A 16,511-nucleotide genomic window follows, 5' to 3' on the forward strand; every position below is an offset into this window, starting at 1 on the left:
TTACATTCTGCATGGCGCAACACCCCAACCTTCACCTGCAAAGTAAACGTGTGTAAATGGTATTTACGGGACAATATAAAGTTAATGTGTCATTTATTTCTTCAGATGTGCTGTTGTAAAGGTCAAACGTTATCAATCGAGTGAGCGGCGTGGCGGCCGTCGCGCAAAACATCATGAATCTTATCTAGGCGATGCTTCACAGCCTTGATGATTGGCGAGGCCAAGAGGCTGCGGCCTCTCGTGTATTTTCCTGCAGGCAGGTCATTTGGAGAGCCTGCAGCTGTAATAAGAAAAAGCCGGGGAGACACTCCAGTCTCCCCTGACGAAGAGAATAGCAATTATTGTGGAAAATCAATTTCAGACCCAATCTCTGCCTTATCGACCAAGGAGCTCCTTGGAGGTGGAGGAGGTGACAGGAAAATTTATATTGCAGCTTCTATTAGGGGCTTTCTATTTGCTGGATGCATTTGCAGAGAGAGGGAGAGGCTTCTTGTTTTTCAAGACACTTTGACTGCGCATTTGCACTACCCACACTTAGCAGTCCCCATACAGACACATTGATTTTTGTTTTTACCCTCTACAAGAGCATTTCTTTTAAAGTAAGAAGTCATTTACAGTAATTTCATTTATTCTGCTCACTTCGTCATGTTATTATTAGGTTACACGTAGCTGCTACAAAGTGAATATTTCAGCGGTTGAGTTTAATTGTAATTCGATCCTTTCTAGGGATGTTTGATACCACTTTTTTTGGACCCATATCTTTACAAGTACTCAAATCTTGAGTAGTCACTGATACCTAGTACTAGTATTTTTGATACACAAAATTTAACTAATATTTGAAAAACGGTGCTGAAGACCCGGACGACCACGGTGGCAAAGCAACTACATTAGACTCAAAAAGTGACGTTGGTCATCTCTGCTCATCTACTGAGAGGACAAACAAATGGTGTTTATCCCAGTATTTAACCTGAAGATGGCGCCACAAACGACCCAAATTGAAGCTTTCAACAAACATGCACTAAAATGCCAAAATAAGGATCTAGACATGTAGACAGCATAAATGCCCGTTTATACAGTTTAAAGGAAAAGAAAAAAGAAAAAAAGTTGATTTGGTGTTTTAAAATTGCAATTTCTATAATCTTTTCCTATTTATTCATACAATATATATGCTGTATAGAACACAGAATATAAATGAATGAATGATCGAATGAATGAATCCATTGGTCAGTATCTGCATACTGGTACCTGGTATCGGTACTCGCCAATCCCTACACCCTTCCCAGTTATTTATAAGTTGCTCGTTTGTCATTGTTGTTTTATATTGTCTTCTTTGGGGTACTCGATTCAGAGCTTTTTCCAGGGATTAATAGTTGAAATCTCCAATCCAGTTATAAATAAGCAGAATTGTTCCAAACGGAAACATGATCTTTTAAATGATCGGGGGGAAAAAAACACAACTAAATTTGTCAGATATTGTGGACAGATGATGATGGATCCATCTTATCCAAGCATAAACTACAATAATATGACTAGTCATATTATCTCACACTGAAAGTAATGAATTTCAATGTGTTGCTGCATTAGTTTGCAAATGGTCACTGAGCTCATTCAACCACTGTGATCCTCATTTTGCATTACGGTGGCCTATTTTGCATACCATTTACGGCTAATATCTCATGGGAATAAATTGAATATATATGCATATATGTCCACTACAATGTGTTCATGCTGACATTCCATATAGTTGGTGTTGTGACATAAAATCCACCTATCTAGGGTCACTAAAAGCTCCTTCAGCATGCGTTTCCAGTAATGCAGTACTCATATCCTCTCACATCCCCTCATGACTACAACAGGGCCACTTTCATGATTAACCATAACTCCTCAAGAGAAAATTCATTACATCTTGTCTGACAAGCACACAAACGCACGCACACACGCAAACATGAGGCCGCAAATGTTAACCACTTGAGGATAAAGACAATAACATACACACATGTTGTTAATATCCTGATGCAACAACTAAAATAGAGGATTTATGGCGAAGCATCATTTGCTTTTGGTTCCTGGTGCTGCCCTCCCTCTTCATCCATACTGTCTCTCACTCTCTTCCAGCTCTCTGTGGACGATTAATGTGTCCAACAGCATGTGTGTATGTGTGCGCTGACTGTTGAAACAGATGCATGTGCCACCTATGTCAACATGGCCGGTCTCCGGACCCGATGCTGCTCGTAGATAGGACCCTGCCCACAGAGCCACTAAGTCTAGACTCCAGATGTGTTCACACACTCTCAGACCAGTGCGAGTCCAAAGTCATAATTCCTACCTGACACACACTCTGATGGACGTTCATTTGCACAGTTTGCCATTAGAAATATGGTTCCTCCCGTCAGCTGCCCGCAACTCTTGAAAGAGATGTTACTGAGAGTTTGTTTTCACAAGATGGAAACAGATACAGACCGGGTAGTTTTTGAACATACACGTTACATTTTTCTGAGTTCATGGGATGTTTTCTTAGATTATGATGATGATTATTATTATGCATGTTTTGACCTTTTATTTTTTTTTCTACATCTCACCAGACAATCCCCATTTGTTTATGGACAGTATACTGCTAGGGATGTAACGATATCCCATCATCACGAAACAATATTATCACGATATGAAGGTCACAATACGATAATTATCATGAAATTGTGGGGAGGTTGGCGAGACAAGAAAAGGTCACAATATTGTAAAAAAATAAATAAATGTGCTTTTGTACATTACAGCAATGGAAAATATAAAAATATTATATATACAAAATACATAAATATAAAATATATTGAGCCACTTACCTCCACATATTGACTCAGTTCACAAGCAAATTACGTTCCCTTTCATGTGACCATTAGTGTGGATATGAAACATAGAAGGGCCAAAACATGCCTTGTGAAAATTAAACTGCACTAAAAAAACTAGCCATGAGGGTGCTACAACTGCACAAATGGAAATCAACCTGACTTTTTTTAAACAGATGTGCTACTTTTAATATCTTGACTTGACAACGACGATATATTGTAGCAGTTTTAATATTGCGATATCAGGATATTGCTGTTATCGTTACATCCCTATATCCTGTAGGTACCATAACATTTATATAAAGCTAAAAAAGCAAACAGGTTCCAATAATCAAGTCAGCTCAAGCTAAATTAAACTGCAATATTAACTAAAGCAGATACAAACTCAGTTATTGGAGTTGTAAATCTTTAAAGTTTCATAAAAGAAGTTAAAAAACAAAACAAAACAAAAAAACACGACTGTGAAGGTCTTGCGACCTGAGGGAGCTAGCTTATCCAAACAGCTAAACGTTCATAAACAAACTTCACAGAGTCTTGGTGTGCAGTGAAATTGTATATTTCTAGTATATTGTGAAAGTGTAACAATAAACAGAAAATACAATCATTCAATATATGCACGTCATACACGTGAATTATCGTAGACACCATCAAAATTAGACTATGCTAACAATTAGCAATCACGATTAGCATTAACGCACTTGCGATTAGCATCAGCGATAGCAGTTAGCATTAGTGATTAGCCTTTTAAGGCAGCAAAACGTCACCTACAATTCGACTCGCATATACATGTTCCATGTTCATACTGTTATAGTTTTTAAGAAATGTAGACATGCTCAAGTGGCTCTCCACAATTAGATGTCTCCAACATAGAAGGCTAACCAATTCTGGCTAAGAAGTTTTTGAGTACATTCCATAATGGCAGAATTAAGCACTCTTGTTCGTGTTTCAAATTTTTCGCTAGCAAAGTGCACATTACTTACAAATCGTCATTAACATTAAAGAAAGAAGAGGCTATTTAAAAGCTGAAAATCACCTACCGGTCTAACCTACACACTACTACAGCGTTCCGAGTTGTTTTTGACTGTTGTTATCTATAAAGTAAACTTTTCAGACCGCAAACATTTTGACTCATTTGTTTTTGTGTGAACATACCCTAAAAAGGTTTTCTTGCATGTGAATGACACTGGAGGCCTAATTAATCTATATCACCGCGGATATTGGATGGCACTGAATCAAAATCCTGTGCGCATACATATGGATGGATGTAAATATTTTGCGGCTTAGTTAGCTTAGTTAGTTCAAAACTTTCCACATCTAAGCAGATATCAAATGTAATGTTGAAATGTTGGGCTCTCCAAAGTGCACCGAAATAAACACAAACATATGCTAGCTGCATATGCTCCGTGCGGCTTTATTTAGACGGTTCTATAGCGGCGTGACAACAAGAGGGGTTGTGTGTGTTTGTGTGTGTGATTGTGTTGAGAAAACGTAGGGGTAAGTTGCAAATGTACAAAAACAAGAGTCGGGGAGAGGGAAAAAAGTAAAGAGTGAAAAAGTGTACTGAGCACAGATGCACCCGTTCTCTCGCTATGTGCCGCGCTCGTGGGTATGCTGCCGATCCAGCTATTCTTGTTGGTTTGTTAATTGTTTGTCACCCACCAGGTGCCATCTGTCTGTAGTCCCACAGTCCCCGAGCCATGTGGGCCGGCCTGCCTGGCGCCTGCCAACGTCACTGACCTGCAGCAACCGTCCACACCTCCGTCACACACCTCCTGATCCGTCTGGGATAAATAGCTCCTCGCTCATCTTCTGCACCGCCATCACGACTCCCCAATCTGTCCTGTGTGAGAGCAGGGAGGGGCTTGGGGGGGAGGGGGGTTGACAGGAAGCCATGCAGAGGGAGGGGGAGACAAATGAGATGAATTGAGAGATGGATGGACGGACGGACGGAGTGCGAATGAGCAAGAAATGGAGATGGATGTCCGCAAGGATAAAAAAGAAAAAAAAAAAAGAAGAAGATGAGCTGTACAGTTAATGGTCTGTTTCTGGTCAGTCTGTTGTTGCGAGAGCACAGAGGCTCAAACAGCATGCAGTCTGCTACAATTACTCAGCAACAACTGTTACATTTGCGTCTGCATATGTCTGAACACTGTAGATGTTAAAGCACCACTTTAATCATGCCTTTAATTGCTATATACCACAACAACAACAACAGTCTGTTCAAAAATATTCCGCCGCTTGCATCACCAGGATTTAAGTCATCTTGGCTCAGTTTGGACTTGAGGGTAGGAAGGAGGTCACCTTCACCCGGCCTGGTGTTGGGGCAGCTGTGAGCTGAAAAATGAGACCAGCACGCAGAAGGCCCACAGCCGAATGCACCGCTTATAGCATATAGTGGCCAAGGAACAAAAACATGCTCTCCTATTGGGCCTAGTGGCCATCCTGGGGTCTGTTGGGTCACCTTGACGAGAGTCCGCCTCCACTTTGGGACAATGGAAGTGGGCAGCAAGGGTAATGAGGCGTTGAAGATCCAAGAGGGACAGCTTTTGGATAAGCCCGTACACACATCTGCATGTGTTTACAGAAAGGACAACGGCTCTTTGCGGGAACCTCTCTGGGTCCAGCATGAAAGAAATACAAGGACATGAGAGCAAGTCACACACAGATCATACACAAAATAGTTGCTGCCTTAAATGCCTTCTACAAGGAAGCTAGTGTATGGGTTATTACTAAAACTGTTTACGTTTTTGCACAGAATCAGATAATTAAAAGCATCTGGTGTGTCATATAAAATACTATGAATACCTTGCTCAAGGGGTACTTCGTGATCACTATGCCATGGGATCGAACCCATGACCTCTGGTTTGGGAGACAACCACTCACCGAGCCAAGCCACCCTAATAAGGTAGTTAACCGATTTTTTTTTTTTATTTTTTTTTACCCAAAATATGTTCTATGCTGCTCCACTAGTTGGTGAAAAAAATCCATCCATCCATTTCCTGAACCACTTGATCCTCACAAGGGTCGCGGGGGGTGCCCGAGCCTATCCCAGCTAGCTATGGGCAGTAGGCGGGCTACACCCTGGACTGGTTGGCAGCCAATCGCAGGGCACACAGAGACGAACAACCATCCACACTCACAAGCACTCTTTGGGACAATTCACAGCGCCCAATTAATTTGCCATGCATGTCTTTGGAATGTGGGAGGAGACCGGAGTACCCGGAGAAGACCCACGCAGGCTCGGGGAGAACATGCAAACTCCACCCAGGGAGGCCGGAGCCTGGACTCGAACCCGAGACCTCAGTACTGGGAGGCGGACGTGCTAACTACTCATCCACCGTTAAAAAATAAAATAAATTAATAAAAAAAATAAAAAAAATAAAAAAAAATTATATATATATATATATATATATATATATATATATATATATATATATATACACATATAAAGTAAAAGTACAGACATAGGTACAAAAAATACTTAGGTAAAAATAAAAATATTTGTGGAAAAACCTAAGTAAAAGTAGAAAAGTACTCAATTTGAGTACAAGTAAAAAGTAAAAGTACTTTATCCCAATTCAATCGAATTACATACAATGAAAATAATAAAATTATTGCTAAATTATTTTTGCTAATGAGGAGAAATTGAACAGAGAAAACACATGAAGTGCAGTAGAAAAGGATGTTTGTTTTTTTTCTAACACAGTAGCAGCTGTTGACCTTATACTAACCTTGTAGCAGCCTCATAATCACTAACTAAAAGGCCAAAAAAAAAGAAAAAAAAAGAAAAAAAGAATAGCACATTAAGCCCTGCCATGTAAAACAGGTCCATAGACAACTACAAGAAAGAGTTGAGTTTATGTTGAAAGTTGTCACAGAAAATAAGAAAATAATGTGACTTTTTAACGACAGATGGCGCTGAATTCTAAATGCTAGCAGCTTTTAGCATCCATACCAATGACCAAGCCATTTAGTGCATGACGTTGTGCCACCATGACAACTAATAGACTATGAAGGTCAAATAAGAAGCAGATTAGCGGTGTCAGTTTCAATTAGCGAGTGAGGAAAAAACAAACGACTTTCTTGGCGAAGAAGGTTGGATTGTATGCGTCATTACAAACACAGGGGGTAAAACTTGTTGACTCAAAAAAAGTGACTTGATAATAACAAGTAACAGTGACCTGACTTTTATCCGGGCATGGATTTTTGGACATGTGAAGAGTTTCCCATTAATGAGTCAAGACCCATGGAAAGAGTTTGGAACAAAATTTCTCAAAATAAATAAATAGAACCTCTCATGTGTAATTATCAGTTTGCATTTCCTCCAGTAAATCTGAACTTTGCATTCTTTTTAGTTTAGTTTGGTGGCTTATTCGGACCGTTTAAGAGGAAAAATCGTAATTGTCTGTCTAATCACAAAAATACAGTTTCGCACATGAGGAAATCATTTAGTGACTTTGGCCCATGGGAAGTTTCAAAGAATCTCAGCAAAGTTATCATAACAGAAGACTACACAAACAAGCCTTTACGGGAACTCTCCATGTTGATATTTGAGACTATAACTGTGACTTGTGAATTTATTTAATTACTGTTTAATTTTGCATCAGACCTTCTTGTTTTGGTTTCATTCCGCAACCTTAAATTATGTTCTTCACATGTCAATAACATCATTGTTTTATTGTATTTGCATAATGCGGCTTGTTTGTTAGTGTCTGTGAAGCAATTTGTAACTGTTTTTACACGGTGTTGTTGAACAAAGGCATACTTTCTGCAAAAAACAAACCAAAAAAAAAAAAAAAGAAGCTGCAGCATTTTTAATCCATGTCAAAAGTCCCAAATTGATTCACAGTGAACAGATTTCCTTCATTTTGATATGTTTAGGAAGTGAAAAGCGATAAGCTTGTAACATTAATGAGAACAGACAGTCTTCAGTCAAAGAAATAAAGAACATTGCTGCCTTGTTCCCATAAATACGAGTTATGCCGAAGCTGGATGTCGTCCAGCTCGAGCCATGAGGCAACATATTTTGTGTGGGCTTGCAAATAATGTTTGCCCCGACCGCGTCTATCTGTTCCAGCCATGGAAAAGTCTTAAAAGTGTAGGTGGAATTCATGTAAAAAGGAAAAAAAGAGAGAGAGATTGATTTGCCATGGAAGAATTAACTTGCAAAAGTAAAACTGCTAAAGTGTGCAGCCAGGCGAGCTTACTGGACTCCATTTTGCTCACTTTTATGGGAAAAATACATCGATCTGGAAAACAAACACAAAACAGCACCGCTTCTGTTTTCTTTCTCCACCCGACACTCCCTGATGGTGTATTGTCCTAAAGCTGACCAGGCTTGAAATACGACAAGCTCAATACGTCCTCCATTAGTGTGGAACACGGTCCGGTTACTAGAGCAACAACTGTCCCGTCCGGAGCCCGGAGCAGTGTGAACGTAACCCCTCGTCAACGGGTTCAAGCGCAGAAGGGGACGTGAGTTCTGACACGAGTGGGGAAACGCATGAAATAAGAGATTAGCGCTCAAAGGAAGAACCCGTCTTGTGTGCGCAACGCATCCCGAGGAGACGGCCGCTTGGGTGGGTGGCCGCTCGGTCGGGTGGGCCGGCGCGAGAGGCAGGCATGGGATGTGTGGAACGCGGGGAGGCAGCCCAAGCGGCGCTGTCACCTCCCCTTGTGTGTTTGTACAACATGTGGGGGACTCGGCGTGAGGCATCACACCTGGAGGAAAAGACAACTCCATCCAGCCCCCAGTATGACGGCCCTCGGCTCCAGCCAGTCTAGCCAGCATCTGGAATGGATATGTGGTGATGCTGCAAACTTCACGGCTGCTGCATGGGAACGCCTCACTCTCACTCCATATGCTGGCATTAAATACAAACCGGAAAGGTGTGATAAAGAAGACTCGATTTTTCTGTCTTTATCTGATTTTTTGTTTAGAGTTTTAGCTTATATGTTTTTTTTTCATGGCCGATACCAATTATTAGTTCATTTAATCATACTGGACAACTTTTCAGAAATGTTGAAATTTTCCTTTATAAAGTGGAAGTCAAGTCAACTCTAAACATTTCTTGAAAATAATATATTACATGTGACCTTACCAATCTAAACACGGCATTCCAATTGATATTACATATGAGTGATATGAGTGATGAAAACAAATCCACCCTTTTTTATCCATCTCAGGGGGAGGCCATTTTGCCACGTGCTGTCAACTGAAGATGACATCAATGTTGCTCAGGGCTCAGACAACGACCAATCACAGGTCACCTGTTTTCTGAATCTGAGCCATGATTGGTAAATCACAACCAATCACAGATCACCTAATTTCTGAAGCTGAGCTGTGATTGGTTGTTACCTGAGACCTGCGCAACAATGATGTCATCTTCAGTCGACAGCAAGTGGCAAAATGGCCGCCCCCCCGAGATGGATCAAAACGGCTGGATTTTGCTACTAAACTCATATTACACTCACACGCGAGGAAGCAAGTCGGTTGTGTTCACTCCCACAACGGCACAAATGCACATTTATAACTGCACGTCTGAGAAACTATGAAAAGAAGAAGGTACTTTGAGCCCGAAAATAGAAGTTAAACTGTTAAACCTCACATAACTGAGGTCATGACATCCTACATTAGCTTCCAATGCCAAAAATTTTGTGCGCCTTTCACTCCTTATCTTCCTAAAATTGTTGAATAAAGAACTGTAACTTCCGTAGTGTTCATCTTCAGAACTTCCACCAGATTTTCCTTTTGTTTATATGACATTACAGTACTGTGCTGTCATTACGACACCATTTTTGTCCAGTTATGCCTCTTGGCTTTCACAAGTGTACACATTCCAACAGCATCATTCGTATGAGCTTGAGAAACTGTTTCATGTTTATATTGGGTCCAGGGGTGTGGGTACCCTTTCTTTAGTAAAAGCAAGACTGTGTTTTTTGACAGTCAGCGAGAGATCATGAGTAATCCCTTAGTTATGTCACTAGGCCAAGACTGACAGTGGAGTTCCCACGATGCACCAAGCATCTTTTTTTGGGTCATATTCATACAACGGTATAGCTCAGTGCACAATATATTAATTTAAATATTCATCATTGCATAAAATATTAAAATTAGGTCCCTGAGCTAGAAGTGATACTGTATTATAGCACCATACAGCAGCATACACATTGTGTTTTCATATACAGTGAAAACCCATTAATTCATTCACTCCCAGCCATTTTCACAGAAGCAATCCCGTTCGCTCCCGGCTGTTTTACTGGATTTGGATTGATTTTGCAAGGCCCACGGAATATTTCGTTCAATGGCTAGAAAAGCATGGAATCTACCAAAAGAAAGATTAAAGTCTCTTCTTTTATCAGGAAAAAAAATATGTTTCTATCTGTTTGCGTTATGCAGCAATTAGCATTAGAAGCGAGCTAAGTTTCATCAGTTTTCACAAATCTATTTAAAATTCTAAGTAATTGAGCTTTTTTTCTAGATGGCCCTGGTTGATCTCCTTTGCTCTGCTGCCACCTGCTGGCCGTTTGTGTAATAACTACCATTTCTGCAACCGTTCTTTGCAGTTGAGAGGCTGCATCAAAGCCTTCTGTATGCTCTAGCATAAAAAAAACAAAACAAAAAACGTATAAATACGTCTTTGGGACACTTACAACATTAATAAAAAACGTATTTACACGTTTTTGGGAGCAAATGAGTTAAAAATGTTTGCATTTAAAAAAATAAATGTAAGCAGGCCTATAAATATAAAAGTTGCTGTATGTTTTGTCAGGAGCCAGCCAACCGTGTTGTGAGCGAGACAACGGCAAGGCCAGCTACGTTTGTTTACACAGAGCCACTCACTCACCCAAATAATCAGCCGCCATGGTCCTTTTCTAATCCCCACACACAAAGTCAATCGAGGCAGGTTGAGCTGGCAACAGCCTCGATAAGATACTCAAACACTGACGACGCTTGATCAGCGGGCTGCTGCATCTCCTTCACACAGCGTCTGCTTGTCCCTTCCTAACGTGTCACGGTTTGGGAGTTCACCGCCTCATGGGATGCGTCCGTTTACGCTTTTGAACAGATACAAGATAGACAGAAGTATTGGAACACATGGTCAAATGAGAGTACGAAAAAAAAAAAAAAAATTGAGCTTTTAGACAATGTTGAAGTGTGTCAGTGGGAATGAGTGTCTATTGGACCAGAACATTTGTTAGGGTGAGGTTAGGGCTCTCAAGTTTATCCACAGCAGGCGTGTGAATTATGGGAGAAGCGGTACAGCCGCTCAGTACATCCAGAAATTAAAGGAAATATTTACAGCACTTAAACTTGACTCCTTAAAATTAAACAAGACGGAGCATAGACTTAAATCTGATGGAATGGGCGAACTTGCCGAAAGAAATATGTTACAACTTTGTGACATCATGTTCGTTAAGACTTGACGCTGTAATTGCTGCCAAAAGGGCATCAACAAAATACTGAGCAAAGGCTGTGAACATTAACATGGGGAAAAAAAAAATATGTTTGATGTCACTTTTTTCAGAACGATACCAAGTTTGAATGCTCAACTGTATTTGATGCAATACCAATTAGTGATGGGAAAATGAAGCTTCATGAAGCACTTGCGACAAGACACGACACGACACGACAAGTCTTGAAAAGAAAAGAAAAGAAAAGAAAAGAAAAGAAAAGAAAAGAAACGAAACGAAACGAAACGAAAGAAACGAAAACAAACGAAAACAAACGAAAAGAAACGAAAAGAAACGAAAAGAAACGAAAACAAACGAAAACAAAACAAAACAAAACAAAACAAAAAACAAAACAAAAAACATGTGTTTCATGAAGCTTCATTCACTCATCATAATACCGTATTATGCAAATTAGCACCGCAGTGAAGTTACAGTAGGGCCATAATCTGAACAGCTTGCTTAAAGACGCATTTCTTAGCATTGGCAGTTCACAAAAAAAAACATTTAGCTGTATAAGTTCACACTTGATTGGTCGTCAGGTACTCCAGAGAGCCAAAAGAAAATGTGTAAAAAAAAAAGCAAATAAAATGTTACTTTTTTGTTATGGTCCTTTAAAAGGAATTCACATTTGAAACTGACTTGATCTGATCCAGTGTGTTCCTAACATTGATTAACATTCCTCTCATGACCTCACCGTTTTGTCCGCGTCGAAGGCGAGCATATATTTGCCTTTCACACCTCTCGTACGGGACGAGAGCAAACGATTATGCGTGTCGGCTGGTGTGTGTATGAGATAGAGCGCAAGGAATGGGGGAATGGAAGGATAAAACACAGCTCAGTGATACTCCATAATCTATCTTGCAGCAGCACGTCTCAATATCACAGCATTTCAGACATTTTGCCTCAACTTGGCAATGCGGCGCCACTTCCCCTGATCAGTGGAGTTATTTCGGTATTGTGTGGCGGGGATGCTGCAGGACGGAGATAGAGTTTGCAACGGCGCAGATGGGAGAGGCGAAAGCTCCGGTAGCTCGGTATCGCATGCAAAAATGTTCGGTATGTTCTAACACAGATAAAGCTGACATATTCCGAGGCGTTTCACAGACAATATCCATGAAGGAACAATCTCCCATCTGCCAGTGCAGCCTCTCTGAAAATCCTCTCTGCCATGCTTGATGAGAAAGACAAAACATTGGCTGTCTGCATATCGCTCCTTATCAAGGTTCTACCTGGGCCGTGCGTGATATCAACAAACCATCACCCCGCTCGTGAGCTGGGGCTACTACAAATAAATACAAATGCGGCTTCTAAACAGTTTTTCATGGTGTGATGCCCTACAGAAACTATTTATGCATGCCTTCCTGTGGCTTTAAATATGGAGCGTGAGTGGACAAATCAAGAGAAGCACATGGACAGTTTTTTTTTTTTTTTTTTTTTTTTTTTTTTTTTAAATATCATCTTCTTACATTCTCACGTCTGCGTGAAGAAGGATTACTTTGTGAGGGGAATGTCAATGGAGTCGCTGCTGTACTGCTTTTCTCCACTTGATGGTGCAGATAGAGAAGTCTGTCCCGTATGTGCAAAGCCTTAATTTTACCTCTGCCCACTAAACTGCCATGTAAAACTTTCACTTTGATAATGCAAGACAAGATCACATCTGTCGGCACACTTGCACAACGAGATCTACTGCGAAATGCTGCAGAAGGAATTATTTATGCCATTACAAACATGATTTTCTCTTACTAAAAACATTACTAACAGCACTAAATGGTGCATAAGTTTATTTTTATTTTATTTTTTTATAAGAATCCTACATTAATATTGGATAATTTGTTCACTATTTGTTCACTTAAGTACAACCATTTGATTTACCCCAGTTGACAATATTAAGAACAATAATCTAAATTTTTATTTAAAGTGATATAAAGATATTTCTTTATATTAAATCTAATAATTAATTGTGAATAGTGGGAATTATGTTTGCATTGTTTACTATTAATTATTATTATTATTATTATTATTATTATTATTATTAGGGATGGGCGAGTACCGATACCAGGTATCGGTATCAGGCCGATACCAGCCTTTTTTCAAGTACTCGAGTACTCGTGACGCAGACGAGAACAAGCGACCGATGGCAGAGGGGGAAGACGTTAAGTGAGTCCTCCTTGCCTGTAATTGGCGCTAGCTTGCAGCAGTTTTTCACCAAAACTTCACCGGTTTGGAAATACTTCAAAATTGTGAATCTTAAACTAAAAGAGCATTTTTGCGTTTTATTTTGAGCGTTAAATACTATTGAAGAGTGACTGTGCTGTTTTTTTTGGTTTTTTTTGACAAAATTAAAGGAAATATATTTGTTTAAAAATATCTTTTAGTGATTTTTTTTATTTGTCAAAATAATTTTACTGGTATCGGCAGTTGGTATCGGTATCGGTGAGTACTGAGGGTCTGAGTATCGGTATCAGTATTGGTTTGAAAAAAAGTGGTATCGAACATCCCTAATTATTATTATTACTGCGATTGGCTGGCAACCAATTCAGGATGTACCCCACATACTGCCCGAAGCCAGCTGGGATAGGCTCCAGCACCCCTGCAACCCTTGTGAGGAACAAGCGGTTAAGAAAATGGATGGATAGATGGATTCGTGTTATTATGACAGCCACACATATCCCATTCAATATCCCGTAGTAGTTGTCAAATAATGCCACAGTTTGTGAGTGCATTTTTCATAAATGTCCAGTAATGACATTATTTCAAAACATTTTGTATGTCTTTTAGTGCGTGAACAAAAAGCTATATCGTGTGCGTGCGTTTGTGTGTCCTTCCTGTCTGTGTATTGTCGCACCTGTGCTCTCTGTCATGATGTTATCATATCCGAAACACCTGCTCCACTGTCTAAGGTCACCGACTACACAAAGCAGCCGGCCATCTGAAAATAAGTGTGTGTTTTGCGTGCAAGTGCGTTTGTGTATGTGTGTGATTATAAAGTGTATGGAGGTAATTTAAATGCAGCCTAGCTAAACCCAGCACATCACTCACAAAGTGCCATGCAACCAAAAGAAATCAAATAAAAATTGATGTTGCAGTGTCACTTGATATGTCCAGTAGGGATGTCACAATAAGGGCAATATCGTGATATCGCGATATTAAAACTGCCACAATATCGTCGTCGTCATGTTCACAATATTTAAAAGGAACACATCTGTTAGAAAAGTCAGGTTGATTTGCATTTGTGCAGTTCTAGCACCCTCTAGTGGCTAGTTTATTAGTGCAATTTAATTTTTATTAGGGATGTTTTGGCCTTCTATGTTTAAATTCTATGCTAATTGTCAAATGAAGGGGAACCTAATTTGCTTGTGAAGCGATCAATGTGTGCTTGCATTAGCAAGTAAGTGCCTCAATATTGTTATTAGAGATTGTAGGTGGTTTATATGCATTGCTGTTATGTACAAAAGCACAATATTGTGCTTTTTTTTTAGTATGAGCTCTCTTTTTTTTACAATATTGTGATATTTTTTTTTTAAATATCACCAACGCCCCCACAATATCGTGATAATTATCGTATCGTGACCTTCATATCGTGATAATATCGTATCGTGATGTTTGGATATCGTTACATCCCTGATGTCCAGTCTATGTTAAGACATACAATTAATTTTGCACTCGTTTGTTGGCAGAGTTTTTTCGTTGTGATAATTTGATTGTTGAGAATTGTTTGATGAATCGTGTCTTAATGTTTTGTATTTGTTTGACTGTATTTGCCATTATATTCTTCTGCAAACAAATCAATCAACTGACTCCAACAAGATGTCCGTGTGTCTCCGTGAATAAACAACAAATCTGCCAATATTAAACCGAAAGTAGTTATTAGACAATTAACTCGTGAAGCGCAGTAATAACAGAATGACGAGCTCCAGGCTGCCAACAAAACAAGAGAAAAACATTTTGATAAAAGGTTCCTGAATGAGACTGCAGGACATCACTGCACTGGTTGGATTACTGTGTGGAAGAGAAAAAATGCATTATAATGTGCCTGTTGGTGCTTTTGCAACGCTTCCTTCTCTTTATGACAAACAAGAAAGCTTTTTCTGATTGAAGACAATTCCAGCTCTTCAAGCCATAACAAGAATCCCAACAAGGTTTCTTTTTTTTTTTTTTTTTTTTTTTTTTTTTTTTAATATCACCAAAAGGAAGACATTTCACGCACTGGGAGCCTTTTGATATTTGCTCTCGCTCCCGCTCTCTGCCTGTCTCTTCCCTTTGTGTGCGTAAATCATCTCTTCCCCGCGGCCTGTCTGTGATCATGTTGATGGGAAACAAAGAAATCATCTTGAATGGCACATTAATTTCCTCCGTTCTCCCCCTGCCCTCCGCTTAATGAAATCCCCTCTGCCACAGGGCTCGACAAGCCACACTGGCAAGTCGTCACCAGCCAGTAAATATGTTTACCTTGGAGCACTACGCTAATGGACTGTTTACTACGGGGAGGCGGCGAGGGCGGTTACAGAGATCAGACAAGCTCCGGGCCGCGGGTGCAAGTTCCTCAGACCAAATAACACCTCTTCGACGCATCTCGTTGTTTTCATTCCCCCTGGATTGTTTCTCTAACCCACTCGTTGGATTCGATGTGGATTTTTGAGCAGATTGGGTTACTTTTACCCAAAGTTGGGTTAATTATTTTGATGGGGTTAAAGACTGGATCTGGTCGCCATTTTGGACACATGTTTTGTGCTGAGCAAGTTAGGGAGTTGCCCACTGTGGTAACCCCTGACGAGGGAATGTTGCTCATTCTTCTGCTTTATGGGATCCTGAGCTTGATTATTTGAATCAGGTGTGTTGGAGGAGGGAAACATCTAAAACAGTGGTGTCCAAACTACGGCCCGGGGGCCATTTACGGCCCGCCGTCCATTTTTTAGTGGCCCGTGACATATGCTAAAAATGGCATTTGACTCAGTTCAAAGAAAATAAAAACAAAAATGTTTGGAGATGGTCAAAGTAAGAAAGGGGGGTTCCGAAAAACACAGGTGCTATTAAAGGTTATTTTAGTTAACTAAAACTAACGGAAAAAATAACACTGAAATTCAAAAAACAATGTCGTTAACGAAATAAAATAAAAACGAAGATGCTTTTCTAAAAAAAGAAAACTAACTTAAAGTACATTTTATGTTTACAAAACTAACTAAAATAAAACTATAATTATAGCAAAAATGTCCTTCG

The 16,511-nt window shown here is 39.9% G+C and overlaps 1 long non-coding RNA gene across 2 annotated transcripts in view; it reads right to left on the reverse strand.

Moving 5' to 3' along the window:
• Positions 1-3,570: 3,570 nt before the first annotated feature.
• LOC144032207 (uncharacterized) overlaps positions 3,571-16,511 on the reverse strand; it is a 59,396-nt gene continuing 46,455 nt past the window's right edge. For both annotated transcript variants that reach the window (XR_013287716.1, XR_013287717.1), the window contains one exon: positions 3,571-4,701. This is a non-coding gene — a long non-coding RNA (uncharacterized LOC144032207). The remainder of the gene's footprint in view (positions 4,702-16,511) is intronic.

The sequence above is a fragment of the Festucalex cinctus genome, chromosome 12 (genome assembly GCF_051991245.1).
Source record: "Festucalex cinctus isolate MCC-2025b chromosome 12, RoL_Fcin_1.0, whole genome shotgun sequence".
Taxonomy (NCBI): Eukaryota; Metazoa; Chordata; class Actinopteri; order Syngnathiformes; family Syngnathidae; genus Festucalex; species Festucalex cinctus.